Genomic DNA, 27,633 nt, shown 5'->3' with positions numbered 1-27,633 from the left:
GCTTTCCCGCAGGGAGCTCGGCGAAACGGCCCTTCGCGAAGGGCCGTTTTCCCCCGAGAACTGCCTGGCGGCAGCCCCGTTCTCCAACGAGAACACGTATTCAGTGTTAGCGTTCAGCTATTGTGAAGGCTCGCTTTGGCCCAGGGAGAGCCCCGTTCTGCAAGGGGAACGCGTATGCAGTGTTAGCGTTCAGCTATTGTGAAGGCTCGCTTTAGCCCAGGGAGAGCAAAGCGCCTGGGGACAAAATCTCGGCAGACCCCGCTGCCTTTCCACGGTGCAAAGTGTGCAAGTGCAGACTCTATTCCAAAGAAGAGAGCGCACAGACAACAGCAGCCCGCACGTTTCTCGGTGAAAGGGAGAACTCCCTGACTTCACCCAGCCCTCTGAGCAAAGGCAGGCAGAGGGCGAGAAGCTTCCCTTCCTTCCCCTTGCCCCGCAGTGCAGTCCCCGTTTGCTCTCGCAAACGCAAGGCTTCTTCTGAAAAACTACATCGCGGTGCAGCTCTCCTTCCAGGGGAGCAACGACAGAGCTTTCGCTTCTAGGAAGAGACTGGGAAAGCAGCCGGGGAGAGAAGGCCTTTTCCTCGTCTCTTTTCTTTCGGCCTGAATTCGGTGCATTGGCACTGGCCAAAGCAAGGTTTCCCAGCCCAAAGGACGACGCGGCAGCTCGCTCCTGGCAGAGCAAGTCCCAGGCAGTGTTGCCCTGACGAGGTAGTGTGGGTACGCTGAGGCCCAGGGAAAACACACTGCGCAGAGAAATCCTAGCAAAGCCGAGAGCTTCCCCACAGGAACCCATGTCCGTTTCAGTTCTTTGCCGAGAACGGAGCTCGGAGGCAACATCAGATTGTGCGTATCTCAGGGAGAGAAAGAACACTGTGACTTCCCCCGTTCCTCTGACGAAAGCAGTGAGAAGGAGAAAAGCGTCCTTTGCTTTCGCTTTCCCGCAGGGAGCTCGGCGAAACGGCCCTTCGCGAAGGGCCGTTTTCCCCCGAGAACTGCCTGGCGGCAGCCCCGTTCTCCAACGAGAACACGTATTCAGTGTTAGCGTTCAGCTATTGTGAAGGCTCGCTTTGGCCCAGGGAGAGCCCCGTTCTGCAAGGGGAACGCGTATGCAGTGTTAGCGTTGAGCTGTTGTGAAGGCTCGCTTTAGCCCAGGGAGAGCAAAGCGCCTGGGGACAAAATCTCGGCAGACCCCGCTGCCTTTCCACGGTGCAAAGTGTGCAAGTGCAGACTCTTTTCCAAAGAAGAGAGCGCACAGGCAACAGCAGCCCGCACGTTTCTCGGTGAAAGGGAGAACTCCCTGACTTCACCCAGCCCTCTGAGCAAAGGCAGGCAGAGGGCGAGAAGCTTCCCTTCCTTCCCCTTGCCCCGCAGTGCAGTCCCCGTTTGCTCTCGCAAACGCAAGGCTTCTTCTGAAAAACTACATCGCGGTGCAGCTCTCCTTCCAGGGGAGCAACGACAGAGCTTTCGCTTCTAGGAAGAGACTGGGAAAGCAGCCGGGGAGAGAAGGGCTTTTCCTCGTCTCTTTTCTTTCGGCCTGAATTCGGTGCATTGGCACTGGCCAAAGCAAGGTTTCCCAGCCCAAAGGACGACGCGGCAGCTCGCTCTTGGCAGAGCAAGTCCCAGGCAGTGTTGCCCTGACGAGATAGTGTGGGTACGCTGAGGCCCAGGGAAAACACACTGCGCAGAGAAACCCGAGCAAAGCCGAGGGATTCCCCACAGGAACCCATGTCCGTTTCAGTTCTTTGCCGAGAACGGAGCTCGGAGGCAACATCAGATTGTGCGTATCTCAGGGAGAGAAAGAACACTGTGACTTCCCCCGTTCCTCTGACGAAAGCAGTGAGAAGGAGAAAAGCGTCCTTTGCTTTCGCTTTCCCGCAGGGAGCTCGGCGAAACGGCCCTTCGCGAAGGGCCGTTTTCCCCCGAGAACTGCCTGGCGGCAGCCCCGTTCTCCAACGAGAACACGTATTCAGTGTTAGCGTTCAGCTATTGTGAAGGCTCGCTTTGGCCCAGGGAGAGCCCCGTTCTGCAAGGGGAACGCGTATGCAGTGTTAGCGTTGAGCTGTTGTGAAGGCTCGCTTTAGCCCAGGGAGAGCAAAGCGCCTGGGGACAAAATCTCGGCAGACCCCGCTGCCTTTCCACGGTGCAAAGTGTGCAAGTGCAGACTCTTTTCCAAAGAAGAGAGCGCACAGGCAACAGCAGCCCGCACGTTTCTCGGTGAAAGGGAGAACTCCCTGACTTCACCCAGCCCTCTGAGCAAAGGCAGGCAGAGGGCGAGAAGCTTCCCTTCCTTCCCCTTGCCCCGCAGTGCAGTCCCCGTTTGCTCCCGCAAACGCAAGGCTTCTTCTGAAAAACTACATCGCGGTGCAGCTCTCCTTCCAGGGGAGCAACGACAGAGCTTTCGCTTCTAGGAAGAGACTGGGAAAGCAGCCGGGGAGAGAAGGGCTTTTCCTCGTCTCTTTTCTTTCGGCCTGAATTCGGTGCATTGGCACTGGCCAAAGCAAGGTTTCCCAGCCCAAAGGACGACGCGGCAGCTCGCTCCTGGCAGAGCAAGTCCCAGGCAGTGTTGCCCTGACGAGGTAGTGTGGGTACGCTGAGGCCCAGGGAAAACACACTGCGCAGAGAAATCCTAGCAAAGCCGAGGGCTTCCCCACAGGAACCCATGTCCGTTTCAGTTCTTTGCCGAGAACGGAGCTCGGAGGCAACATCAGATTGTGCGTATCTCAGGGAGAGAAAGAACACTGTGACTTCCCCCGTTCCTCTGACGAAAGCAGTGAGAAGGAGAAAAGCGTCCTTTGCTTTCGCTTTCCCGCAGGGAGCTCGGCGAAACGGCCCTTCGCGAAGGGCCGTTTTCCCCCGAGAACTGCCTGGCGGCAGCCCCGTTCTCCAACAAGAACACGTATTCAGTGTTAGCGTTCAGCTATTGTGAAGGCTCGCTTTGGCCCAGGGAGAGCCCCGTTCTGCAAGGGGAACGCGTATGCAGTGTTAGCGTTCAGCTATTGTGAAGGCTCGCTTTAGCCCAGGGAGAGCAAAGCGCCTGGGGACAAAATCTCGGCAGACCCCGCTGCCTTTCCACGGTGCAAAGTGTGCAAGTGCAGACTCTTTTCCAAAGAAGAGAGCGCACAGACAACAGCAGCCCGCACGTTTCTCGGTGAAAGGGAGAACTCCCTGACTTCACCCAGCCCTCTGAGCAAAGGCAGGCAGAGGGCGAGAAGCTTCCCTTCCTTCCCCTTGCCCCGCAGTGCAGTCCCCGTTTGCTCTCGCAAACGCAAGGCTTCTTCTGAAAAACTACATCGCGGTGCAGCTCTCCTTCCAGGGGAGCAACGACAGAGCTTTCGCTTCTAGGAAGAGACTGGGAAAGCAGCCGGGGAGAGAAGGCCTTTTCCTCGTCTCTTTTCTTTCGGCCTGAATTCGGTGCATTGGCACTGGCCAAAGCAAGGTTTCCCAGCCCAAAGGACGACGCGGCAGCTCGCTCCTGGCAGAGCAAGTCCCAGGCAGTGTTGCCCTGACGAGGTAGTGTGGGTACGCTGAGGCCCAGGGAAAACACACTGCGCAGAGAAATCCTAGCAAAGCCGAGAGCTTCCCCACAGGAACCCATGTCCGTTTCAGTTCTTTGCCGAGAACGGAGCTCGGAGGCAACATCAGATTGTGCGTATCTCAGGGAGAGAAAGAACACTGTGACTTCCCCTGTTCCTCGGACGAAAGCAGTTAGAAGGAGAAAAGCGTCCTTTGCTTTCGCTTTCCCGCAGGGAGCTCGGCGAAACGGCCCTTCGCGAAGGGCCGTTTTCCCCCGGAGAACTGCCTGTCGGCAGCCCCGTTCTCCAACGAGAACACGTATTCAGTGTTAGCGTTCAGCTATTGTGAAGGCTCGCTTTGGCCCAGGGAGAGCCCCGTTCTGCAAGGGGAACGCGTATGCAGTGTTAGCGTTGAGCTGTTGTGAAGGCTCGCTTTAGCCCAGGGAGAGCAAAGCGCCTGGGGACAAAATCTCGGCAGACCCCGCTGCCTTTCCACGGTGCAAAGTGTGCAAGTGCAGACTCTTTTCCAAAGAAGAGAGCGCACAGGCAACAGCAGCCCGCACGTTTCTCGGTGAAAGGGAGAACTCCCTGACTTCACCCAGCCCTCTGAGCAAAGGCAGGCAGAGGGCGAGAAGCTTCCCTTCCTTCCCCTTGCCCCGCAGTGCAGTCCCCGTTTGCTCTCGCAAACGCAAGGCTTCTTCTGAAAAACTACATCGCGGTGCAGCTCTCCTTCCAGGGGAGCAACGACAGAGCTTTAGCTTCTAGGAAGAGACTGGGAAAGCAGCCGGGGAGAGAAGGCCTTTTCCTCGTCTCTTTTCTTTCGGCCTGAATTCGGTGCATTGGCACTGGCCAAAGCAAGGTTTCCCAGCCCAAAGGACGACGCGGCAGCTCGCTCTTGGCAGAGCAAGTCCCAGGCAGTGTTGCCCTGACGAGATAGTGTGGGTACGCTGAGGCCCAGGGAAAACACACTGCGCAGAGAAACCCGAGCAAAGCCGAGGGCTTCCCCACAGGAACCCATGTCCGTTTCAGTTCTTTGCCGAGAACGGAGCTCGGAGGCAACATCAGATTGTGCGTATCTCAGGGAGAGAAAGAACACTGTGACTTCCCCCGTTCCTCGGACGAAAGCAGTGAGAAGGAGAAAAGCGTCCTTTGCTTTCGCTTTCCCACAGGGAGCTCGGCGAAACGGCCCTTCGCGAAGGGCCGTTTTCCCCCGGAGAACTGCCTGGCGGCAGCCCCGTTCTCCAACGTGAACACGTATTCAGTGTTAGCGTTCAGCTATTGTGAAGGCTCGCTTTGGCCCAGGGAGAGCCCCGTTCTGCAAGGGGAACGCGTATGCAGTGTTAGCGTTGAGCTGTTGTGAAGGCTCGCTTTAGCCCAGGGAGAGCAAAGCGCCTGGGGACAAAATCTCGGCAGACCCCGCTGCCTTTCCACGGTGCAAAGTGTGCAAGTGCAGACTCTTTTCCAAAGAAGAGAGCGCACAGGCAACAGCAGCCCGCACGTTTCTCGGTGAAAGGGAGAACTCCCTGACTTCACCCAGCCCTCTGAGCAAAGGCAGGCAGAGGGCGAGAAGCTTCCCTTCCTTCCCCTTGCCCCGCAGTGCAGTCCCCGTTTGCTCCCGCAAACGCAAGGCTTCTTCTGAAAAACTACATCGCGGTGCAGCTCTCCTTCCAGGGGAGCAACGACAGAGCTTTAGCTTCTAGGAAGAGACTGGGAAAGCAGCCGGGGAGAGAAGGCCTTTTCCTCGTCTCTTTTCTTTCGGCCTGAATTCGGTGCATTGGCACTGGCCAAAGCAAGGTTTCCCAGCCCAAAGGACGACGCGGCAGCTCGCTCCTGGCAGAGCAAGTCCCAGGCAGTGTTGCCCTGACGAGGTAGTGTGGGTACGCTGAGGCCCAGGGAAAACACACTGCGCGGAGAAATCCTAGCAAAGCCGAGGGCTTCCCCACAGGAACCCATGTCCGTTTCAGTTCTTTGCCGAGAACGGAGCTCGGAGGCAACATCAGATTGTGCGTATCTCAGGGAGAGAAAGAACACTGTGACTTCCCCCGTTCCTCTGACGAAAGCAGTGAGAAGGAGAAAAGCGTCCTTTGCTTTCGCTTTCCCGCAGGGAGCTCGGCGAAACGGCCCTTCGCGAAGGGCCGTTTTCCCCCGAGAACTGCCTGGCGGCAGCCCCGTTCTCCAACGAGAACACGTATTCAGTGTTAGCGTTCAGCTATTGTGAAGGCTCGCTTTGGCCCAGGGAGAGCCCCGTTCTGCAAGGGGAACGCGTATGCAGTGTTAGCGTTCAGCTATTGTGAAGGCTCGCTTTAGCCCAGGGAGAGCAAAGCGCCTGGGGACAAAATCTCGGCAGACCCCGCTGCCTTTCCACGGTGCAAAGTGTGCAAGTGCAGACTCTATTCCAAAGAAGAGAGCGCACAGACAACAGCAGCCCGCACGTTTCTCGGTGAAAGGGAGAACTCCCTGACTTCACCCAGCCCTCTGAGCAAAGGCAGGCAGAGGGCGAGAAGCTTCCCTTCCTTCCCCTTGCCCCGCAGTGCAGTCCCCGTTTGCTCTCGCAAGCGCAAGGCTTCTTCTGAAAAACTACATCGCGGTGCAGCTCTCCTTCCAGGGGAGCAACGACAGAGCTTTCGCTTCTAGGAAGAGACTGGGAAAGCAGCCGGGGAGAGAAGGCCTTTTCCTCGTCTCTTTTCTTTCGGCCTGAATTCGGTGCATTGGCACTGGCCAAAGCAAGGTTTCCCAGCCCAAAGGACGACGCGGCAGCTCGCTCCTGGCAGAGCAAGTCCCAGGCAGTGTTGCCCTGACGAGGTAGTGTGGGTACGCTGAGGCCCAGGGAAAACACACTGCGCAGAGAAATCCTAGCAAAGCCGAGAGCTTCCCCACAGGAACCCATGTCCGTTTCAGTTCTTTGCCGAGAACGGAGCTCGGAGGCAACATCAGATTGTGCGTATCTCAGGGAGAGAAAGAACACTGTGACTTCCCCTGTTCCTCGGACGAAAGCAGTTAGAAGGAGAAAAGCGTCCTTTGCTTTCGCTTTCCCGCAGGGAGCTCGGCGAAACGGCCCTTCGCGAAGGGCCGTTTTCCCCCGAGAACTGCCTGGCGGCAGCCCCGTTCTCCAACAAGAACACGTATTCAGTGTTAGCGTTCAGCTATTGTGAAGGCTCGCTTTGGCCCAGGGAGAGCCCCGTTCTGCAAGGGGAACGCGTATGCAGTGTTAGCGTTGAGCTGTTGTGAAGGCTCGCTTTAGCCCAGGGAGAGCAAAGCGCCTGGGGACAAAATCTCGGCAGACCCCGCTGCCTTTCCACGGTGCAAAGTGTGCAAGTGCAGACTCTTTTCCAAAGAAGAGAGCGCACAGGCAACAGCAGCCCGCACGTTTCTCGGTGAAAGGGAGAACTCCCTGACTTCACCCAGCCCTCTGAGCAAAGGCAGGCAGAGGGCGAGAAGCTTCCCTTCCTTCCCCTTGCCCCGCAGTGCAGTCCCCGTTTGCTCCCGCAAACGCAAGGCTTCTTCTGAAAAACTACATCGCGGTGCAGCTCTCCTTCCAGGGGAGCAACGACAGAGCTTTCGCTTCTAGGAAGAGACTGGGAAAGCAGCCGGGGAGAGAAGGCCTTTTCCTCGTCTCTTTTCTTTCGGCCTGAATTCGGTGCATTGGCACTGGCCAAAGCAAGGTTTCCCAGCCCAAAGGACGACGCGGCAGCTCGCTCTTGGCAGAGCAAGTCCCAGGCAGTGTTGCCCTGACGAGATAGTGTGGGTACGCTGAGGCCCAGGGAAAACACACTGTGCAGAGAAACCCGAGCAAAGCCGAGGGATTCCCCACAGGAACCCATGTCCGTTTCAGTTCTTTGCCGAGAACGGAGCTCGGAGGCAACATCAGATTGTGCGTATCTCAGGGAGAGAAAGAACACTGTGACTTCCCCCGTTCCTCTGACGAAAGCAGTGAGAAGGAGAAAAGCGTCCTTTGCTTTCGCTTTCCCGCAGGGAGCTCGGCGAAACGGCCCTTCGCGAAGGGCCGTTTTCCCCCGAGAACTGCCTGGCGGCAGCCCCGTTCTCCAACGAGAACACGTATTCAGTGTTAGCGTTCAGCTATTGTGAAGGCTCGCTTTGGCCCAGGGAGAGCCCCGTTCTGCAAGGGGAACGCGTATGCAGTGTTAGCGTTGAGCTGTTGTGAAGGCTCGCTTTAGCCCAGGGAGAGCAAAGCGCCTGGGGACAAAATCTCGGCAGACCCCGCTGCCTTTCCACGGTGCAAAGTGTGCAAGTGCAGACTCTTTTCCAAAGAAGAGAGCGCACAGGCAACAGCAGCCCGCACGTTTCTCGGTGAAAGGGAGAACTCCCTGACTTCACCCAGCCCTCTGAGCAAAGGCAGGCAGAGGGCGAGAAGCTTCCCTTCCTTCCCCTTGCCCCGCAGTGCAGTCCCCGTTTGCTCCCGCAAACGCAAGGCTTCTTCTGAAAAACTACATCGCGGTGCAGCTCTCCTTCCAGGGGAGCAACGACAGAGCTTTCGCTTCTAGGAAGAGACTGGGAAAGCAGCCGGGGAGAGAAGGGCTTTTCCTCGTCTCTTTTCTTTCGGCCTGAATTCGGTGCATTGGCACTGGCCAAAGCAAGGTTTCCCAGCCCAAAGGACGACGCGGCAGCTCGCTCTTGGCAGAGCAAGTCCCAGGCAGTGTTGCCCTGACGAGATAGTGTGGGTACGCTGAGGCCCAGGGAAAACACACTGCGCAGAGAAACCCGAGCAAAGCCGAGGGATTCCCCACAGGAACCCATGTCCGTTTCAGTTCTTTGCCGAGAACGGAGCTCGGAGGCAACATCAGATTGTGCGTATCTCAGGGAGAGAAAGAACACTGTGACTTCCCCCGTTCCTCTGACGAAAGCAGTGAGAAGGAGAAAAGCGTCCTTTGCTTTCGCTTTCCCGCAGGGAGCTCGGCGAAACGGCCCTTCGCGAAGGGCCGTTTTCCCCCGAGAACTGCCTGGCGGCAGCCCCGTTCTCCAACGAGAACACGTATTCAGTGTTAGCGTTCAGCTATTGTGAAGGCTCGCTTTGGCCCAGGGAGAGCCCCGTTCTGCAAGGGGAACGCGTATGCAGTGTTAGCGTTGAGCTGTTGTGAAGGCTCGCTTTAGCCCAGGGAGAGCAAAGCGCCTGGGGACAAAATCTCGGCAGACCCCGCTGCCTTTCCACGGTGCAAAGTGTGCAAGTGCAGACTCTTTTCCAAAGAAGAGAGCGCACAGGCAACAGCAGCCCGCACGTTTCTCGGTGAAAGGGAGAACTCCCTGACTTCACCCAGCCCTCTGAGCAAAGGCAGGCAGAGGGCGAGAAGCTTCCCTTCCTTCCCCTTGCCCCGCAGTGCAGTCCCCGTTTGCTCTCGCAAACGCAAGGCTTCTTCTGAAAAACTACATCGCGGTGCAGCTCTCCTTCCAGGGGAGCAACGACAGAGCTTTCGCTTCTAGGAAGAGACTGGGAAAGCAGCCGGGGAGAGAAGGGCTTTTCCTCGTCTCTTTTCTTTCGGCCTGAATTCGGTGCATTGGCACTGGCCAAAGCAAGGTTTCCCAGCCCAAAGGACGACGCGGCAGCTCGCTCCTGGCAGAGCAAGTCCCAGGCAGTGTTGCCCTGACGAGGTAGTGTGGGTACGCTGAGGCCCAGGGAAAACACACTGCGCAGAGAAATCCTAGCAAAGCCGAGGGCTTCCCCACAGGAACCCATGTCCGTTTCAGTTCTTTGCCGAGAACGGAGCTCGGAGGCAACATCAGATTGTGCGTATCTCAGGGAGAGAAAGAACACTGTGACTTCCCCCGTTCCTCTGACGAAAGCAGTGAGAAGGAGAAAAGCGTCCTTTGCTTTCGCTTTCCCGCAGGGAGCTCGGCGAAACGGCCCTTCGCGAAGGGCCGTTTTCCCCCGAGAACTGCCTGGCGGCAGCCCCGTTCTCCAACAAGAACACGTATTCAGTGTTAGCGTTCAGCTATTGTGAAGGCTCGCTTTGGCCCAGGGAGAGCCCCGTTCTGCAAGGGGAACGCGTATGCAGTGTTAGCGTTCAGCTATTGTGAAGGCTCGCTTTAGCCCAGGGAGAGCAAAGCGCCTGGGGACAAAATCTCGGCAGACCCCGCTGCCTTTCCACGGTGCAAAGTGTGCAAGTGCAGACTCTATTCCAAAGAAGAGAGCGCACAGACAACAGCAGCCCGCACGTTTCTCGGTGAAAGGGAGAACTCCCTGACTTCACCCAGCCCTCTGAGCAAAGGCAGGCAGAGGGCGAGAAGCTTCCCTTCCTTCCCCTTGCCCCGCAGTGCAGTCCCCGTTTGCTCTCGCAAACGCAAGGCTTCTTCTGAAAAACTACATCGCGGTGCAGCTCTCCTTCCAGGGGAGCAACGACAGAGCTTTCGCTTCTAGGAAGAGACTGGGAAAGCAGCCGGGGAGAGAAGGGCTTTTCCTCGTCTCTTTTCTTTCGGCCTGAATTCGGTGCATTGGCACTGGCCAAAGCAAGGTTTCCCAGCCCAAAGGACGACGCGGCAGCTCGCTCTTGGCAGAGCAAGTCCCAGGCAGTGTTGCCCTGACGAGATAGTGTGGGTACGCTGAGGCCCAGGGAAAACACACTGCGCAGAGAAACCCGAGCAAAGCCGAGGGATTCCCCACAGGAACCCATGTCCGTTTCAGTTCTTTGCCGAGAACGGAGCTCGGAGGCAACATCAGATTGTGCGTATCTCAGGGAGAGAAAGAACACTGTGACTTCCCCCGTTCCTCTGACGAAAGCAGTGAGAAGGAGAAAAGCGTCCTTTGCTTTCGCTTTCCCGCAGGGAGCTCGGCGAAACGGCCCTTCGCGAAGGGCCGTTTTCCCCCGAGAACTGCCTGGCGGCAGCCCCGTTCTCCAACGAGAACACGTATTCAGTGTTAGCGTTCAGCTATTGTGAAGGCTCGCTTTGGCCCAGGGAGAGCCCCGTTCTGCAAGGGGAACGCGTATGCAGTGTTAGCGTTCAGCTATTGTGAAGGCTCGCTTTAGCCCAGGGAGAGCAAAGCGCCTGGGGACAAAATCTCGGCAGACCCCGCTGCCTTTCCACGGTGCAAAGTGTGCAAGTGCAGACTCTATTCCAAAGAAGAGAGCGCACAGACAACAGCAGCCCGCACGTTTCTCGGTGAAAGGGAGAACTCCCTGACTTCACCCAGCCCTCTGAGCAAAGGCAGGCAGAGGGCGAGAAGCTTCCCTTCCTTCCCCTTGCCCCGCAGTGCAGTCCCCGTTTGCTCTCGCAAGCGCAAGGCTTCTTCTGAAAAACTACATCGCGGTGCAGCTCTCCTTCCAGGGGAGCAACGACAGAGCTTTCGCTTCTAGGAAGAGACTGGGAAAGCAGCCGGGGAGAGAAGGCCTTTTCCTCGTCTCTTTTCTTTCGGCCTGAATTCGGTGCATTGGCACTGGCCAAAGCAAGGTTTCCCAGCCCAAAGGACGACGCGGCAGCTCGCTCCTGGCAGAGCAAGTCCCAGGCAGTGTTGCCCTGACGAGGTAGTGTGGGTACGCTGAGGCCCAGGGAAAACACACTGCGCAGAGAAATCCTAGCAAAGCCGAGAGCTTCCCCACAGGAACCCATGTCCGTTTCAGTTCTTTGCCGAGAACGGAGCTCGGAGGCAACATCAGATTGTGCGTATCTCAGGGAGAGAAAGAACACTGTGACTTCCCCCGTTCCTCGGACGAAAGCAGTTAGAAGGAGAAAAGCGTCCTTTGCTTTCGCTTTCCCGCAGGGAGCTCGGCGAAACGGCCCTTCGCGAAGGGCCGTTTTCCCCCGAGAACTGCCTGGCGGCAGCCCCGTTCTCCAACAAGAACACGTATTCAGTGTTAGCGTTCAGCTATTGTGAAGGCTCGCTTTGGCCCAGGGAGAGCCCCGTTCTGCAAGGGGAACGCGTATGCAGTGTTAGCGTTGAGCTGTTGTGAAGGCTCGCTTTAGCCCAGGGAGAGCAAAGCGCCTGGGGACAAAATCTCGGCAGACCCCGCTGCCTTTCCACGGTGCAAAGTGTGCAAGTGCAGACTCTTTTCCAAAGAAGAGAGCGCACAGGCAACAGCAGCCCGCACGTTTCTCGGTGAAAGGGAGAACTCCCTGACTTCACCCAGCCCTCTGAGCAAAGGCAGGCAGAGGGCGAGAAGCTTCCCTTCCTTCCCCTTGCCCCGCAGTGCAGTCCCCGTTTGCTCTCGCAAACGCAAGGCTTCTTCTGAAAAACTACATCGCGGTGCAGCTCTCCTTCCAGGGGAGCAACGACAGAGCTTTCGCTTCTAGGAAGAGACTGGGAAAGCAGCCGGGGAGAGAAGGCCTTTTCCTCGTCTCTTTTCTTTCGGCCTGAATTCGGTGCATTGGCACTGGCCAAAGCAAGGTTTCCCAGCCCAAAGGACGACGCGGCAGCTCGCTCTTGGCAGAGCAAGTCCCAGGCAGTGTTGCCCTGACGAGATAGTGTGGGTACGCTGAGGCCCAGGGAAAACACACTGTGCAGAGAAACCCGAGCAAAGCCGAGGGATTCCCCACAGGAACCCATGTCCGTTTCAGTTCTTTGCCGAGAACGGAGCTCGGAGGCAACATCAGATTGTGCGTATCTCAGGGAGAGAAAGAACACTGTGACTTCCCCCGTTCCTCTGACGAAAGCAGTGAGAAGGAGAAAAGCGTCCTTTGCTTTCGCTTTCCCGCAGGGAGCTCGGCGAAACGGCCCTTCGCGAAGGGCCGTTTTCCCCCGAGAACTGCCTGGCGGCAGCCCCGTTCTCCAACGAGAACACGTATTCAGTGTTAGCGTTCAGCTATTGTGAAGGCTCGCTTTGGCCCAGGGAGAGCCCCGTTCTGCAAGGGGAACGCGTATGCAGTGTTAGCGTTGAGCTGTTGTGAAGGCTCGCTTTAGCCCAGGGAGAGCAAAGCGCCTGGGGACAAAATCTCGGCAGACCCCGCTGCCTTTCCACGGTGCAAAGTGTGCAAGTGCAGACTCTTTTCCAAAGAAGAGAGCGCACAGGCAACAGCAGCCCGCACGTTTCTCGGTGAAAGGGAGAACTCCCTGACTTCACCCAGCCCTCTGAGCAAAGGCAGGCAGAGGGCGAGAAGCTTCCCTTCCTTCCCCTTGCCCCGCAGTGCAGTCCCCGTTTGCTCCCGCAAACGCAAGGCTTCTTCTGAAAAACTACATCGCGGTGCAGCTCTCCTTCCAGGGGAGCAACGACAGAGCTTTCGCTTCTAGGAAGAGACTGGGAAAGCAGCCGGGGAGAGAAGGGCTTTTCCTCGTCTCTTTTCTTTCGGCCTGAATTCGGTGCATTGGCACTGGCCAAAGCAAGGTTTCCCAGCCCAAAGGACGACGCGGCAGCTCGCTCTTGGCAGAGCAAGTCCCAGGCAGTGTTGCCCTGACGAGATAGTGTGGGTACGCTGAGGCCCAGGGAAAACACACTGCGCAGAGAAACCCGAGCAAAGCCGAGGGATTCCCCACAGGAACCCATGTCCGTTTCAGTTCTTTGCCGAGAACGGAGCTCGGAGGCAACATCAGATTGTGCGTATCTCAGGGAGAGAAAGAACACTGTGACTTCCCCCGTTCCTCTGACGAAAGCAGTGAGAAGGAGAAAAGCGTCCTTTGCTTTCGCTTTCCCGCAGGGAGCTCGGCGAAACGGCCCTTCGCGAAGGGCCGTTTTCCCCCGAGAACTGCCTGGCGGCAGCCCCGTTCTCCAACGAGAACACGTATTCAGTGTTAGCGTTCAGCTATTGTGAAGGCTCGCTTTGGCCCAGGGAGAGCCCCGTTCTGCAAGGGGAACGCGTATGCAGTGTTAGCGTTGAGCTGTTGTGAAGGCTCGCTTTAGCCCAGGGAGAGCAAAGCGCCTGGGGACAAAATCTCGGCAGACCCCGCTGCCTTTCCACGGTGCAAAGTGTGCAAGTGCAGACTCTTTTCCAAAGAAGAGAGCGCACAGGCAACAGCAGCCCGCACGTTTCTCGGTGAAAGGGAGAACTCCCTGACTTCACCCAGCCCTCTGAGCAAAGGCAGGCAGAGGGCGAGAAGCTTCCCTTCCTTCCCCTTGCCCCGCAGTGCAGTCCCCGTTTGCTCTCGCAAACGCAAGGCTTCTTCTGAAAAACTACATCGCGGTGCAGCTCTCCTTCCAGGGGAGCAACGACAGAGCTTTCGCTTCTAGGAAGAGACTGGGAAAGCAGCCGGGGAGAGAAGGCCTTTTCCTCGTCTCTTTTCTTTCGGCCTGAATTCGGTGCATTGGCACTGGCCAAAGCAAGGTTTCCCAGCCCAAAGGACGACGCGGCAGCTCGCTCCTGGCAGAGCAAGTCCCAGGCAGTGTTGCCCTGACGAGGTAGTGTGGGTACGCTGAGGCCCAGGGAAAACACACTGCGCAGAGAAATCCTAGCAAAGCCGAGGGCTTCCCCACAGGAACCCATGTCCGTTTCAGTTCTTTGCCGAGAACGGAGCTCGGAGGCAACATCAGATTGTGCGTATCTCAGGGAGAGAAAGAACACTGTGACTTCCCCCGTTCCTCTGACGAAAGCAGTGAGAAGGAGAAAAGCGTCCTTTGCTTTCGCTTTCCCGCAGGGAGCTCGGCGAAACGGCCCTTCGCGAAGGGCCGTTTTCCCCCGAGAACTGCCTGGCGGCAGCCCCGTTCTCCAACAAGAACACGTATTCAGTGTTAGCGTTCAGCTATTGTGAAGGCTCGCTTTGGCCCAGGGAGAGCCCCGTTCTGCAAGGGGAACGCGTATGCAGTGTTAGCGTTCAGCTATTGTGAAGGCTCGCTTTAGCCCAGGGAGAGCAAAGCGCCTGGGGACAAAATCTCGGCAGACCCCGCTGCCTTTCCACGGTGCAAAGTGTGCAAGTGCAGACTCTATTCCAAAGAAGAGAGCGCACAGACAACAGCAGCCCGCACGTTTCTCGGTGAAAGGGAGAACTCCCTGACTTCACCCAGCCCTCTGAGCAAAGGCAGGCAGAGGGCGAGAAGCTTCCCTTCCTTCCCCTTGCCCCGCAGTGCAGTCCCCGTTTGCTCTCGCAAACGCAAGGCTTCTTCTGAAAAACTACATCGCGGTGCAGCTCTCCTTCCAGGGGAGCAACGACAGAGCTTTCGCTTCTAGGAAGAGACTGGGAAAGCAGCCGGGGAGAGAAGGGCTTTTCCTCGTCTCTTTTCTTTCGGCCTGAATTCGGTGCATTGGCACTGGCCAAAGCAAGGTTTCCCAGCCCAAAGGACGACGCGGCAGCTCGCTCTTGGCAGAGCAAGTCCCAGGCAGTGTTGCCCTGACGAGATAGTGTGGGTACGCTGAGGCCCAGGGAAAACACACTGCGCAGAGAAACCCGAGCAAAGCCGAGGGATTCCCCACAGGAACCCATGTCCGTTTCAGTTCTTTGCCGAGAACGGAGCTCGGAGGCAACATCAGATTGTGCGTATCTCAGGGAGAGAAAGAACACTGTGACTTCCCCCGTTCCTCTGACGAAAGCAGTGAGAAGGAGAAAAGCGTCCTTTGCTTTCGCTTTCCCGCAGGGAGCTCGGCGAAACGGCCCTTCGCGAAGGGCCGTTTTCCCCCGAGAACTGCCTGGCGGCAGCCCCGTTCTCCAACGAGAACACGTATTCAGTGTTAGCGTTCAGCTATTGTGAAGGCTCGCTTTGGCCCAGGGAGAGCCCCGTTCTGCAAGGGGAACGCGTATGCAGTGTTAGCGTTGAGCTGTTGTGAAGGCTCGCTTTAGCCCAGGGAGAGCAAAGCGCCTGGGGACAAAATCTCGGCAGACCCCGCTGCCTTTCCACGGTGCAAAGTGTGCAAGTGCAGACTCTTTTCCAAAGAAGAGAGCGCACAGGCAACAGCAGCCCGCACGTTTCTCGGTGAAAGGGAGAACTCCCTGACTTCACCCAGCCCTCTGAGCAAAGGCAGGCAGAGGGCGAGAAGCTTCCCTTCCTTCCCCTTGCCCCGCAGTGCAGTCCCCGTTTGCTCTCGCAAACGCAAGGCTTCTTCTGAAAAACTACATCGCGGTGCAGCTCTCCTTCCAGGGGAGCAACGACAGAGCTTTCGCTTCTAGGAAGAGACTGGGAAAGCAGCCGGGGAGAGAAGGCCTTTTCCTCGTCTCTTTTCTTTCGGCCTGAATTCGGTGCATTGGCACTGGCCAAAGCAAGGTTTCCCAGCCCAAAGGATGACGCGGCAGCTCGCTCCTGGCAGAGCAAGTCCCAGGCAGTGTTGCCCTGACGAGGTAGTGTGGGTACGCTGAGGCCCAGGGAAAACACACTGCGCGGAGAAATCCTAGCAAAGCCGAGGGCTTCCCCACAGGAACCCATGTCCGTTTCAGTTCTTTGCCGAGAACGGAGCTCGGAGGCAACATCAGATTGTGCGTATCTCAGGGAGAGAAAGAACACTGTGACTTCCCCCGTTCCTCTGACGAAAGCAGTGAGAAGGAGAAAAGCGTCCTTTGCTTTCGCTTTCCCGCAGGGAGCTCGGCGAAACGGCCCTTCGCGAAGGGCCGTTTTCCCCCGAGAACTGCCTGGCGGCAGCCCCGTTCTCCAACGAGAACACGTATTCAGTGTTAGCGTTCAGCTATTGTGAAGGCTCGCTTTGGCCCAGGGAGAGCCCCGTTCTGCAAGGGGAACGCGTATGCAGTGTTAGCGTTCAGCTATTGTGAAGGCTCGCTTTAGCCCAGGGAGAGCAAAGCGCCTGGGGACAAAATCTCGGCAGACCCCGCTGCCTTTCCACGGTGCAAAGTGTGCAAGTGCAGACTCTATTCCAAAGAAGAGAGCGCACAGACAACAGCAGCCCGCACGTTTCTCGGTGAAAGGGAGAACTCCCTGACTTCACCCAGCCCTCTGAGCAAAGGCAGGCAGAGGGCGAGAAGCTTCCCTTCCTTCCCCTTGCCCCGCAGTGCAGTCCCCGTTTGCTCTCGCAAACGCAAGGCTTCTTCTGAAAAACTACATCGCGGTGCAGCTCTCCTTCCAGGGGAGCAACGACAGAGCTTTCGCTTCTAGGAAGAGACTGGGAAAGCAGCCGGGGAGAGAAGGCCTTTTCCTCGTCTCTTTTCTTTCGGCCTGAATTCGGTGCATTGGCACTGGCCAAATCAAGGTTTCCCAGCCCAAAGGACGACGCGGCAGCTCGCTCTTGGCAGAGCAAGTCCCAGGCAGCGTTGCCCTGACGAGATAGTGGGGGTACGCTGAGGCCCAGGGAAAACACACTGCGCAGAGAAACCCGAGCAAAGCCGAGGGCTTCCCCACAGGAACCCATGTCCGTTTCAGTTCTTTGCCGAGAACGGAGCTCGGAGGCAACATCAGATTGTGCGTATCTCAGGGAGAGAAAGAACACTGTGACTTCCCCCGTTCCTCTGACGAAAGCAGTGAGGAGAAAAGCGTCCTTTGCTTTCGCTTTCCCGCAGGGAGCTCGGTGAAACGGCTCTTCGCGAAGGGCCGTTTTCCCCCGAGAACTGCCTGGCGGCAGCCCCGTTCTCCAACGAGAACACGTATTCAGTGTTAGCGTTCAGCTATTGTGAAGGCTCGCTTTGGCCCAGGGAGAGCCCCGTTCTGCAAGGGGAACGCGTATGCAGTGTTAGCGTTCAGCTATTGTGAAGGCTCGCTTTAGCCCAGGGAGAGCAAAGCGCCTGGGGACAAAATCTCGGCAGACCCCGCTGCCTTTCCACGGTGCAAAGTGTGCAAGTTCAGACTCTTTTCCAAAGAAGAGAGCGCACAGGCAACAGCAGCCCGCACGTTTCTCGGTGAAAGGGAGAACTCCCTGACTTCACCCAGCCCTCTGAGCAAAGGCAGGCAGAGGGCGAGAAGCTTCCCTTCCTTCCCCTTGCCCCGCAGTGCAGTCCCCGTTTGCTCTCGCAAACGCAAGGCTTCTTCTGAAAAACTACATCGCGGTGCAGCTCTCCTTCCAGGGGAGCAACGACAGAGCTTTCGCTTCTAGGAAGAGACTGGGAAAGCAGCCGGGGAGAGAAGGCCTTTTCCTCGTCTCTTTTCTTTCGGCCTGAATTCGGTGCATTGGCACTGGCCAAAGCAAGGTTTCCCAGCCCAAAGGACGACGCAGCAGCTCGCTCCTGGCAGAGCAAGTCCCAGGCAGTGTTGCCCTGACGAGGTAGTGTGGGTACGCTGAGGCCCAGGGAAAACACACTGCGCGGAGAAATCCTAGCAAAGCCGAGGGCTTCCCCACAGGAACCCATGTCCGTTTCAGTTCTTTGCCGAGAACGGAGCTCGGAGGCAACATCAGATTGTGCGTATCTCAGGGAGAGAAAGAACACTGTGACTTCCCCCGTTCCTCTGACGAAAGCAGTGAGAAGGAGAAAAGCGTCCTTTGCTTTCGCTTTCCCGCAGGGAGCTCGGCGAAACGGCCCTTCGCGAAGGGCCGTTTTCCCCCGAGAACTGCCTGGCGGCAGCCCCGTTCTCCAACAAGAACACGTATTCAGTGTTAGCGTTCAGCTATTGTGAAGGCTCGCTTTGGCCCAGGGAGAGCCCCGTTCTGCAAGGGGAACGCGTATGCAGTGTTAGCGTTCAGCTATTGTGAAGGCTCGCTTTAGCCCAGGGAGAGCAAAGCGCCTGGGGACAAAATCTCGGCAGACCCCGCTGCCTTTCCACGGTGCAAAGTGTGCAAGTGCAGACTCTATTCCAAAGAAGAGAGCGCACAGACAACAGCAGCCCGCACGTTTCTCGGTGAAAGGGAGAACTCCCTGACTTCACCCAGCCCTCTGAGCAAAGGCAGGCAGAGGGCGAGAACCTTCCCTTCCTTCCCCTTGCCCCGCAGTGCAGTCCCCGTTTGCTCTCGCAAACGCAAGGCTTCTTCTGAAAAACTACATCGCGGTGCAGCTCTCCTTCCAGGGGAGCAACGACAGAGCTTTCGCTTCTAGGAAGAGACTGGGAAAGCAGCCGGGGAGAGAAGGCCTTTTCCTCGTCTCTTTTCTTTCGGCCTGAATTCGGTGCATTGGCACTGGCCAAATCAAGGTTTCCCAGCCCAAAGGACGACGCGGCAGCTCGCTCTTGGCAGAGCAAGTCCCAGGCAGCGTTGCCCTGACGAGATAGTGGGGGTACGCTGAGGCCCAGGGAAAACACACTGCGCAGAGAAACCCGAGCAAAGCCGAGGGCTTCCCCACAGGAACCCATGTCCGTTTCAGTTCTTTGCCGAGAACGGAGCTCGGAGGCAACATCAGATTGTGCGTATCTCAGGGAGAGAAAGAACACTGTGACTTCCCCCGTTCCTCTGACGAAAGCAGTGAGGAGAAAAGCGTCCTTTGCTTTCGCTTTCCCGCAGGGAGCTCGGTGAAAAGGCTCTTCGCGAAGGGCCGTTTTCCCCCGAGAACTGCCTGGCGGCAGCCCCGTTCTCCAACGAGAACACGTATTCAGTGTTAGCGTTCAGCTATTGTGAAGGCTCGCTTTGGCCCAGGGAGAGCCCCGTTCTGCAAGGGGAACGCGTATGCAGTGTTAGCGTTCAGCTATTGTGAAGGCTCGCTTTAGCCCAGGGAGAGCAAAGCGCCTGGGGACAAAATCTCGGCAGACCCCGCTGCCTTTCCACGGTGCAAAGTGTGCAAGTGCAGACTCTATTCCAAAGAAGAGAGCGCACAGGCAACAGCAGCCCGCACGTTTCTCGGTGAAAGGGAGAACTCCCTGACTTCACCCAGCCCTCTGAGCAAAGGCAGGCAGAGGGCGAGAAGCTTCCCTTCCTTCCCCTTGCCCCGCAGTGCAGTCCCCGTTTGCTCCCGCAAACGCAAGGCTTCTTCTGAAAAACTACATCGCGGTGCAGCTCTCCTTCCAGGGGAGCAACGACAGAGCTTTCGCTTCTAGGAAGAGACTGGGAAAGCAGCCGGGGAGAGAAGGCCTTTTCCTCGTCTCTTTTTTTCGGCCTGAATTCGGTGCATTGGCACTGGCCAAATCAAGGTTTCCCAGCCCAAAGGACGACGCGGCAGCTCGCTCTTGGCAGAGCAAGTCCCAGGCAGTGTTGCCCTGACGAGGTAGTGTGGGTACGCTGAGGCCCAGGGAAAACACACTGCGTGGAGAAATCCTAGCAAAGCCGAGGGCTTCCCCACAGGAACCCATGTCCGTTTCAGTTCTTTGCCGAGAACGGAGCTCGGAGGCAACATCAGATTGTGCGTATCTCAGGGAGAGAAAGAACACTGTGACTTCCCCCGTTCCTCTGACGAAAGCAGTGAGAAGGAGAAAAGCGTCCTTTGCTTTCGCTTTCCCGCAGGGAGCTCGGCGAAACGGCCCTTCGCGAAGGGCCGTTTTCCCCCGAGAACTGCCTGGCGGCAGCCCCGTTCTCCAACAAGAACACGTATTCAGTGTTAGCGTTCAGCTATTGTGAAGGCTCGCTTTGGCCCAGGGAGAGCCCCGTTCTGCAAGGGGAACGCGTATGCAGTGTTAGCGTTCAGCTATTGTGAAGGCTCGCTTTAGCCCAGGGATAGCAAAGCGCCTGGGGACAAAATCTCGGCAGACCCCGCTGCCTTTCCACGGTGCAAAGTGTGCAAGTGCAGACTCTATTCCAAAGAAGAGAGCGCACAGGCAACAGCAGCCCGCACGTTTCTCAGTGAAAGGGAGAACTCCCTGACTTCACCCAGCCCTCTGAGCAAAGGCAGGCAGAGGGCGAGAAGCTTCCCTTCCTTCCCCTTGCCCCGCAGTGCAGTCCCCGTTTGCTCTCGCAAACGCAAGGCTTCTTCTGAAAAACTACATCGCGGTGCAGCTCTCCTTCCAGGGGAGCAACGACAGAGCTTTCGCTTCTAGGAAGAGACTGGGAAAGCAGCCGGGGAGAGAAGGCCTTTTCCTCGTCTCTTTTCTTTCGGCCTGAATTCGGTGCATTGGCACTGGCCAAATCAAGGTTTCCCAGCCCAAAGGACGACGCGGCAGCTCGCTCTTGGCAGAGCAAGTCCCAGGCAGTGTTGCCCTGAAGAGATAGTGGGGGTACGCTGAGGCCCAGGGAAAACACACTGCGCAGAGAAACCCGAGCAAAGCCGAGGGCTTCCCCACAGGAACCCATGTCCGTTTCAGTTCTTTGCCGAGAACGGAGCTCGGAGGCAACATCAGATTGTGCGTATCTCAGGGAGAGAAAGAACACTGTGACTTCCCCCGTTCCTCTGACGAAAGCAGTGAGAAGGAGAAAAGCGTCCTTTGCTTTCGCTTTCCCGCAGGGAGCTCGGCGAAACGGCCCTTCGCGAAGGGCCGTTTTCCCCCGAGAACTGCCTGGCGGCAGCCCCGTTCTCCAACGAGAACACGTATTCAGTGTTAGCGTTCAGCTATTGTGAAGGCTCGCTTTGGCCCAGGGAGAGCCCCGTTCTGCAAGGGGAACGCGTATGCAGTGTTAGCGTTGAGCTGTTGTGAAGGCTCGCTTTAGCCCAGGGAGAGCAAAGCGCCTGGGGACAAAATCTCGGCAGACCCCGCTGCCTTTCCACGGTGCAAAGTGTGCAAGTGCAGACTCTTTTCCAAAGAAGAGAGCGCACAGGCAACAGCAGCCCGCACGTTTCTCGGTGAAAGGGAGAACTCCCTGACTTCACCCAGCCCTCTGAGCAAAGGCAGGCAGAGGGCGAGAAGCTTCCCTTCCTTCCCCTTGCCCCGCAGTGCAGTCCCCGTTTGCTCCCGCAAACGCAAGGCTTCTTCTGAAAAACTACATCGCGGTGCAGCTCTCCTTCCAGGGGAGCAACGACAGAGCTTTCGCTTCTAGGAAGAGACTGGGAAAGCAGCCGGGGAGAGAATGCCTTTTCCTTGTCTCTTTTCTTTCGGCCTGAATTCGGTGCATTGGCACTGGCCAAAGCAAGGTTTCCCAGCCCAAAGGACGACGCGGCAGCTCGCTCTTGGCAGAGCAAGTCCCAGGCAGTGTTGCCCTGACGAGATAGTGGGGGTACGCTGAGGCCCAGGGAAAACACACTGCACAGAGAAACCCGAGCAAAGCCGAGGGCTTCCCCACAGGAACCCATGTCCGTTTCAGTTCTTTGCCGAGAACGGAGCTCGGAGGCAACATCAGATTGTGCGTATCTCAGGGAGAGAAAGAACACTGTGACTTCCCCCGTTCCTCTGACGAAAGCAGTGAGAAGGAGAAAAGCGTCCTTTGCTTTCGCTTTCCCGCAGGGAGCTCGGTGAAACGGCTCTTCGCGAAGGGCCGTTTTCCCCCGAGAACTGCCTGGCGGCAGCCCCGTTCTCCAACGAGAACACGTATTCAGTGTTAGCGTTCAGCTATTGTGAAGGCTCGCTTTGGCCCAGGGAGAGCCCCGTTCTGCAAGGGGAACGCGTATGCAGTGTTAGCGTTGAGCTGTTGTGAAGGCTCGCTTTAGCCCAGGGAGAGCAAAGCGCCTGGGGACAAAATCTCGGCAGACCCCGCTGCCTTTCCACGGTGCAAAGTGTGCAAGTGCAGACTCTTTTCCAAAGAAGAGAGCGCACAGGCAACAGCAGCCCGCACGTTTCTCGGTGAAAGGGAGAACTCCCTGACTTCACCCAGCCCTCTGAGCAAAGGCAGGCAGAGGGCGAGAAGCTTCCCTTCCTTCCCCTTGCCCCGCAGTGCAGTCCCCGTTTGCTCCCGCAAACGCAAGGCTTCTTCTGAAAAACTACATCGCGGTGCAGCTCTCCTTCCAGGGGAGCAACGACAGAGCTTTCGCTTCTAGGAAGAGACTGGGAAAGCAGCCGGGGAGAGAAGGCCTTTTCCTCGTCTCTTTTCTTTCGGCCTGAATTCGGTGCATTGGCACTGGCCAAAGCAAGGTTTCCCAGCCCAAAGGACGACGCGGCAGCTCGCTCTTGGCAGAGCAAGTCCCAGGCAGTGTTGCCCTGAAGAGATAGTGGGGGTACGCTGAGGCCCAGGGAAAACACACTGCGCAGAGAAACCCGAGCAAAGCCGAGGGCTTCCCCACAGGAACCCATGTCCGTTTCAGTTCTTTGCCGAGAACGGAGCTCGGAGGCAACATCAGATTGTGCGTATCTCAGGGAGAGAAAGAACACTGTGACTTCCCCCGTTCCTCTGACGAAAGCAGTGAGAAGGAGAAAAGCATCCTTTGCTTTCGCTTTCCCGCAGGGAGCTCGGCGAAACGGCCCTTCGCGAAGGGCCGTTTTCCCCCGAGAACTGCCTGGCGGCAGCCCCGTTCTCCAACGAGAACACGTATTCAGTGTTAGCGTTCAGCTATTGTGAAGGCTCGCTTTGGCCCAGGGAGAGCCCCGTTCTGCAAGGGGAACGCGTATGCAGTGTTAGCGTTCAGCTATTGTGAAGGCTCGCTTTAGCCCAGGGAGAGCAAAGCGCCTGGGGACAAAATCTCGGCAGACCCCGCTGCCTTTCCACGGTGCAAAGTGTGCAAGTGCAGACTCTTTTCCAAAGAAGAGAGCGCACAGGCAACAGCAGCCCGCACGTTTCTCGGTGAAAGGGAGAACTCCCTGACTTCACCCAGCCCTCTGAGCAAAGGCAGGCAGAGGGCGAGAAGCTTCCCTTCCTTCCCCTTGCCCCGCAGTGCAGTCCCCGTTTGCTCCCGCAAACGCAAGGCTTCTTCTGAAAAACTACATCGCGGTGCAGCTCTCCTTCCAGGGGAGCAACGACAGAGCTTTCGCTTCTAGGAAGAGACTGGGAAAGCAGCCGGGGAGAGAAGGCCTTTTCCTTGTCTCTTTTCTTTCGGCCTGAATTCGGTGCATTGGCACTGGCCAAAGCAAGGTTTCCCAGCCCAAAGGACGACGCGGCACCTCGCTCTTGGCAGAGCAAGTCCCAGGCAGTGTTGCCCTGACGAGATAGTGGGGGTACGCTGAGGCCCAGGGAAAACACACTGCGCAGAGAAACCCGAGCAAAGCCGAGGGCTTCCCCACAGGAACCCATGTCCGTTTCAGTTCTTTGCCGAGAACGGAGCTCGGAGGCAACATCAGATTGTGCGTATCTCAGGGAGAGAAAGAACACTGTGACTTCCCCCGTTCCTCTGACGAAAGCAGTGAGAAGGAGAAAAGCGTCCTTTGCTTTCGCTTTCCCGCAGGGAGCTCGGCGAAACGGCCCTTCGCGAAGGGCCGTTTTCCCCCGAGAACTGCCTGGCGGCAGCCCCGTTCTCCAACGAGAACACGTATTCAGTGTTAGCGTTCAGCTATTGTGAAGGCTCGCTTTGGCCCAGGGAGAGCCCCGTTCTGCAAGGGGAACGCGTATGCAGTGTTAGCGTTGAGCTGTTGTGAAGGCTCGCTTTAGCCCAGGGAGAGCAAAGCACCTGGGGACAAAATCTCGGCAGACCCCGCTGCCTTTCCACGGTGCAAAGTGTGCAAGTGCAGACTCTTTTCCAAAGAAGAGAGCGCACAGGCAACAGCAGCCCGCACGTTTCTAGGTGAAAGGGAGAACTCCCTGACTTCACCCAGCCCTCTGAGCAAAGGCAGGCAGAGGGCGAGAAGCTTCCCTTCCTTCCCCTTGCCCCGCAGTGCAGTCCCCGTTTGCTCCCGCAAACGCAAGGCTTCTTCTGAAAAACTACATCGCGGTGCAGCTCTCCTTCCAGGGGAGCAACGACAGAGCTTTCGCTTCTAGGAAGAGACTGGGAAAGCAGCCGGGGAGAGAAGGGCTTTTCCTCGTCTCTTTTCTTTCGGCCTGAATTCGGTGCATTGGCACTGGCCAAATCAAGGTTTCCCAGCCCAAAGGACGACGCGGCAGCTCGCTCCTGGCAGAGCAAGTCCCAGGCAGTGTTGCCCTGACGAGGTAGTGTGGGTACGCTGAGGCCCAGGGAAAACACACTGCGCAGAGAAATCCTAGCAAAGCCGAGAGCTTCCCCACAGGAACCCATGTCCGTTTCAGTTCTTTGCCGAGAACGGAGCTCGGAGGCAACATCAGATTGTGCGTATCTCAGGGAGAGAAAGAACACTGTGACTTCCCCCGTTCCTCTGACGAAAGCAGTGAGAAGGAGAAAAGCGTCCTTTGCTTTCGCTTTCCCGCAGGGAGCTCGGCGAAACGGCCCTTCGCGAAGGGCCGTTTTCCCCCGAGAACTGCCTGGCGGCAGCCCCGTTCTCCAACGAGAACACGTATTCAGTGTTAGCGTTCAGCTATTGTGAAGGCTCGCTTTGGCCCAGGGAGAGCCCCGTTCTGCAAGGGGAACGCGTATGCAGTGTTAGCGTTGAGCTGTTGTGAAGGCTCGCTTTAGCCCAGGGAGAGCAAAGCGCCTGGGGACAAAATCTCGGCAGACCCCGCTGCCTTTCCACGGTGCAAAGTGTGCAAGTGCAGACTCTTTTCCAAAGAAGAGAGCGCACAGGCAACAGCAGCCCGCACGTTTCTCGGTGAAAGGGAGAACTCCCTGACTTCACCCAGCCCTCTGAGCAAAGGCAGGCAGAGGGCGAGAAGCTTCCCTTCCTTCCCCTTGCCCCGCAGTGCAGTCCCCGTTTGCTCCCGCAAACGCAAGGCTTCTTCTGAAAAACTACATCGCGGTGCAGCTCTCCTTCCAGGGGAGCAACGACAGAGCTTTCGCTTCTAGGAAGAGACTGGGAAAGCAGCCGGGGAGAGAAGGCCTTTTCCTCGTCTCTTTTCTTTCGGCCTGAATTCGGTGCATTGGCACTGGCCAAAGCAAGGTTTCCCAGCCCAAAGGACGACGCGGCAGCTCGCTCTTGGCAGAGCAAGTCCCAGGCAGTGTTGCCCTGACGAGATAGTGGGGGTACGCTGAGGCCCAGGGAAAACACACTGCGCAGAGAAACCCGAGCAAAGCCGAGGGCTTCCCCACAGGAACCCATGTCCGTTTCAGTTCTTTGCCGAGAACGGAGCTCGGAGGCAACATCAGATTGTGCGTATCTCAGGGAGAGAAAGAACACTGTGACTTCCCCCGTTCCTCTGACGAAAGCAGTGAGAAGGAGTAAAGCGTCCTTTGCTTTCGCTTTCCCGCAGGGAGCTCGGCGAAACGGCTCTTCGCGAAGGGCCGTTTTCCCCCGAGAACTGCCTGGCAGCAGCCCCGTTCTCCAACAAGAACACGTATTCAGTGTTAGCGTTCAGCTATTGTGAAGGCTCGCTTTGGCCCAGGGAGAGCCCCGTTCTGCAAGGGGAACGCGTATGCAGTGTTAGCGTTCAGCTATTGTGAAGGCACGCTTTAGCCCAGGGAGAGCAAAGCGCCTGGGGACAAAATCTCGGCAGACCCCGCTGCCTTTCCACGGTGCAAAGTGTGCAAGTGCAGACTCTTTTCCAAAGAAGAGAGCGCACAGGCAACAGCAGCCCGCACGTTTCTCGGTGAAAGGGAGAACTCCCTGACTTCACCCAGCCCTCTGAGCAAAGGCAGGCAGAGGGCGAGAAGCTTCCCTTCCTTCCCCTTGCCCCGCAGTGCAGTCCCCGTTTGCTCCCGCAAACGCAAGGCTTCTTCTGAAAAACTACATCGCGGTGCAGCTCTCCTTCCAGGGGAGCAACGACAGAGCTTTCGCTTCTAGGAAGAGACTGGGAAAGCAGCCGGGGAGAGAAGGCCTTTTCCTCGTCTCTTTTCTTTCGGCCTGAATTCGGTGCATTGGCACTGGCCAAAGCAAGGTTTCCCAGCCCAAAGGACGACGCAGCAGCTCGCTCCTGGCAGAGCAAGTCCCAGGCAGTGTTGCCCTGACGAGGTAGTGTGGGTACGCTGAGGCCCAGGGAAAACACACTGCGCGGAGAAATCCTAGCAAAGCCGAGGGCTTCCCCACAGGAACCCATGTCCGTTTCAGTTCTTTGCCGAGAACGGAGCTCGGAGGCAACATCAGATTGTGCGTATCTCAGGGAGAGAAAGAACACTGTGACTTCCCCCGTTCCTCTGACGAAAGCAGTGAGAAGGAGAAAAGCGTCCTTTGCTTTCGCTTTCCCGCAGGGAGCTCGGCGAAACGGCCCTTCGCGAAGGGTCGTTTTACCCCGAGAACTGCCTGGCGGCAGCCCCGTTCTCCAACAAGAACACGTATTTAGTGTTAGCGTTCAGCTATTGTGAAGGCTCGCTTTGGCCCAGGGAGAGCCCCGTTCTGCAAGGTGAACGCGTATGCAGTGTTAGCGTTCAGCTATTGTGAAGGCTCGCTTTAGCCCAGGGAGAGCAAAGCGCCTGGGGACAAAATCTCGGCAGACCCCGCTGCCTTTCCACGGTGCAAAGTGTGCAAGTGCAGACTCTATTCCAAAGAAGAGAGCGCACAGACAACAGCAGCCCGCACGTTTCTCGGTGAAAGGAAGAACTCCCTGACTTCACCCAGCCCTCTGAGCAAAGGCAGGCAGAGGGCGAGAAGCTTCCCTTCCTTCCCCTTGCCCCGCAGTGCAGTCCCCGTTTGCTCCCGCAAACGCAAGGCTTCTTCTGAAAAACTACATCGCGGTGCAGCTCTCCTTCCAGGGGAGCAACGACAGAGCTTTCGCTTCTAGGAAGAGACTGGGAAAGCAGCCGGGGAGAGAAGGCCTTTTCCTCGTCTCTTTTCTTTCGGCCTGAATTCGGTGCATTGGCACTGGCCAAATCAAGGTTTCCCAGCCCAAAGGACGACGCGGCAGCTCGCTCTTGGCAGAGCAAGTCCCAGGCAGTGTTGCCCTGACGAGATAGTGGGGGTACGCTGAGGCCCAGGGAAAACACACTGCGCAGAGAAACCCGAGCAAAGCCGAGGGCTTCCCCACAGGAACCCATGTCCGTTTCAGTTCTTTGCCGAGAACGGAGCTCGGAGGCAACATCAGATTGTGCGTATCTCAGGGAGAGAAAGAACACTGTGACTTCCCCCGTTCCTCTGACGAAAGCAGTGAGAAGGAGAAAAGCGTCCTTTGCTTTCGCTTTCCCGCAGGGAGCTCGGCGAAACGGCTCTTCGCGAAGGGCCGTTTTCCCCCGAGAACTGCCTGGCGGCAGCCCCGTTCTCCAACAAGAACACGTATTCAGTGTTAGCGTTCAGCTATTGTGAAGGCTCGCTTTGGCCCAGGGAGAGCCCCGTTCTGCAAGGGGAACGCGTATGCAGTGTTAGCGTTCAGCTATTGTGAAGGCTCGCTTTAGCCCAGGGAGAGCAAAGCGCCTGGGGACAAAATCCCGGCAGACCCCGCTGCCTTTCCACGGTGCAAAGTGTGCAAGTGCAGACTCTTTTCCAAAGAAGAGAGCGCACAGGCAACAGCAGCCCGCACGTTTCTCGGTGAAAGGGAGAACTCCCTGACTTCACCCAGCCCTCTGAGCAAAGGCAGGCAGAGGGCGAGAAGCTTCCCTTCCTTCCCCTTGCCCCGCAGTGCAGTCCCCGTTTGCTCCCGCAAACGCAAGGCTTCTTCTGAAAAACTACATCGCGGTGCAGCTCTCCTTCCAGAGGAGCAACGACAGAGCTTTCGCTTCTAGGAAGAGACTG

The sequence above is a fragment of the Loxodonta africana genome, chromosome 23, assembly GCF_030014295.1.
Source record: "Loxodonta africana isolate mLoxAfr1 chromosome 23, mLoxAfr1.hap2, whole genome shotgun sequence".
Classification (NCBI taxonomy): domain Eukaryota; kingdom Metazoa; phylum Chordata; class Mammalia; order Proboscidea; family Elephantidae; genus Loxodonta; species Loxodonta africana.
This window is presented reverse-complemented; position numbering follows the sequence as displayed.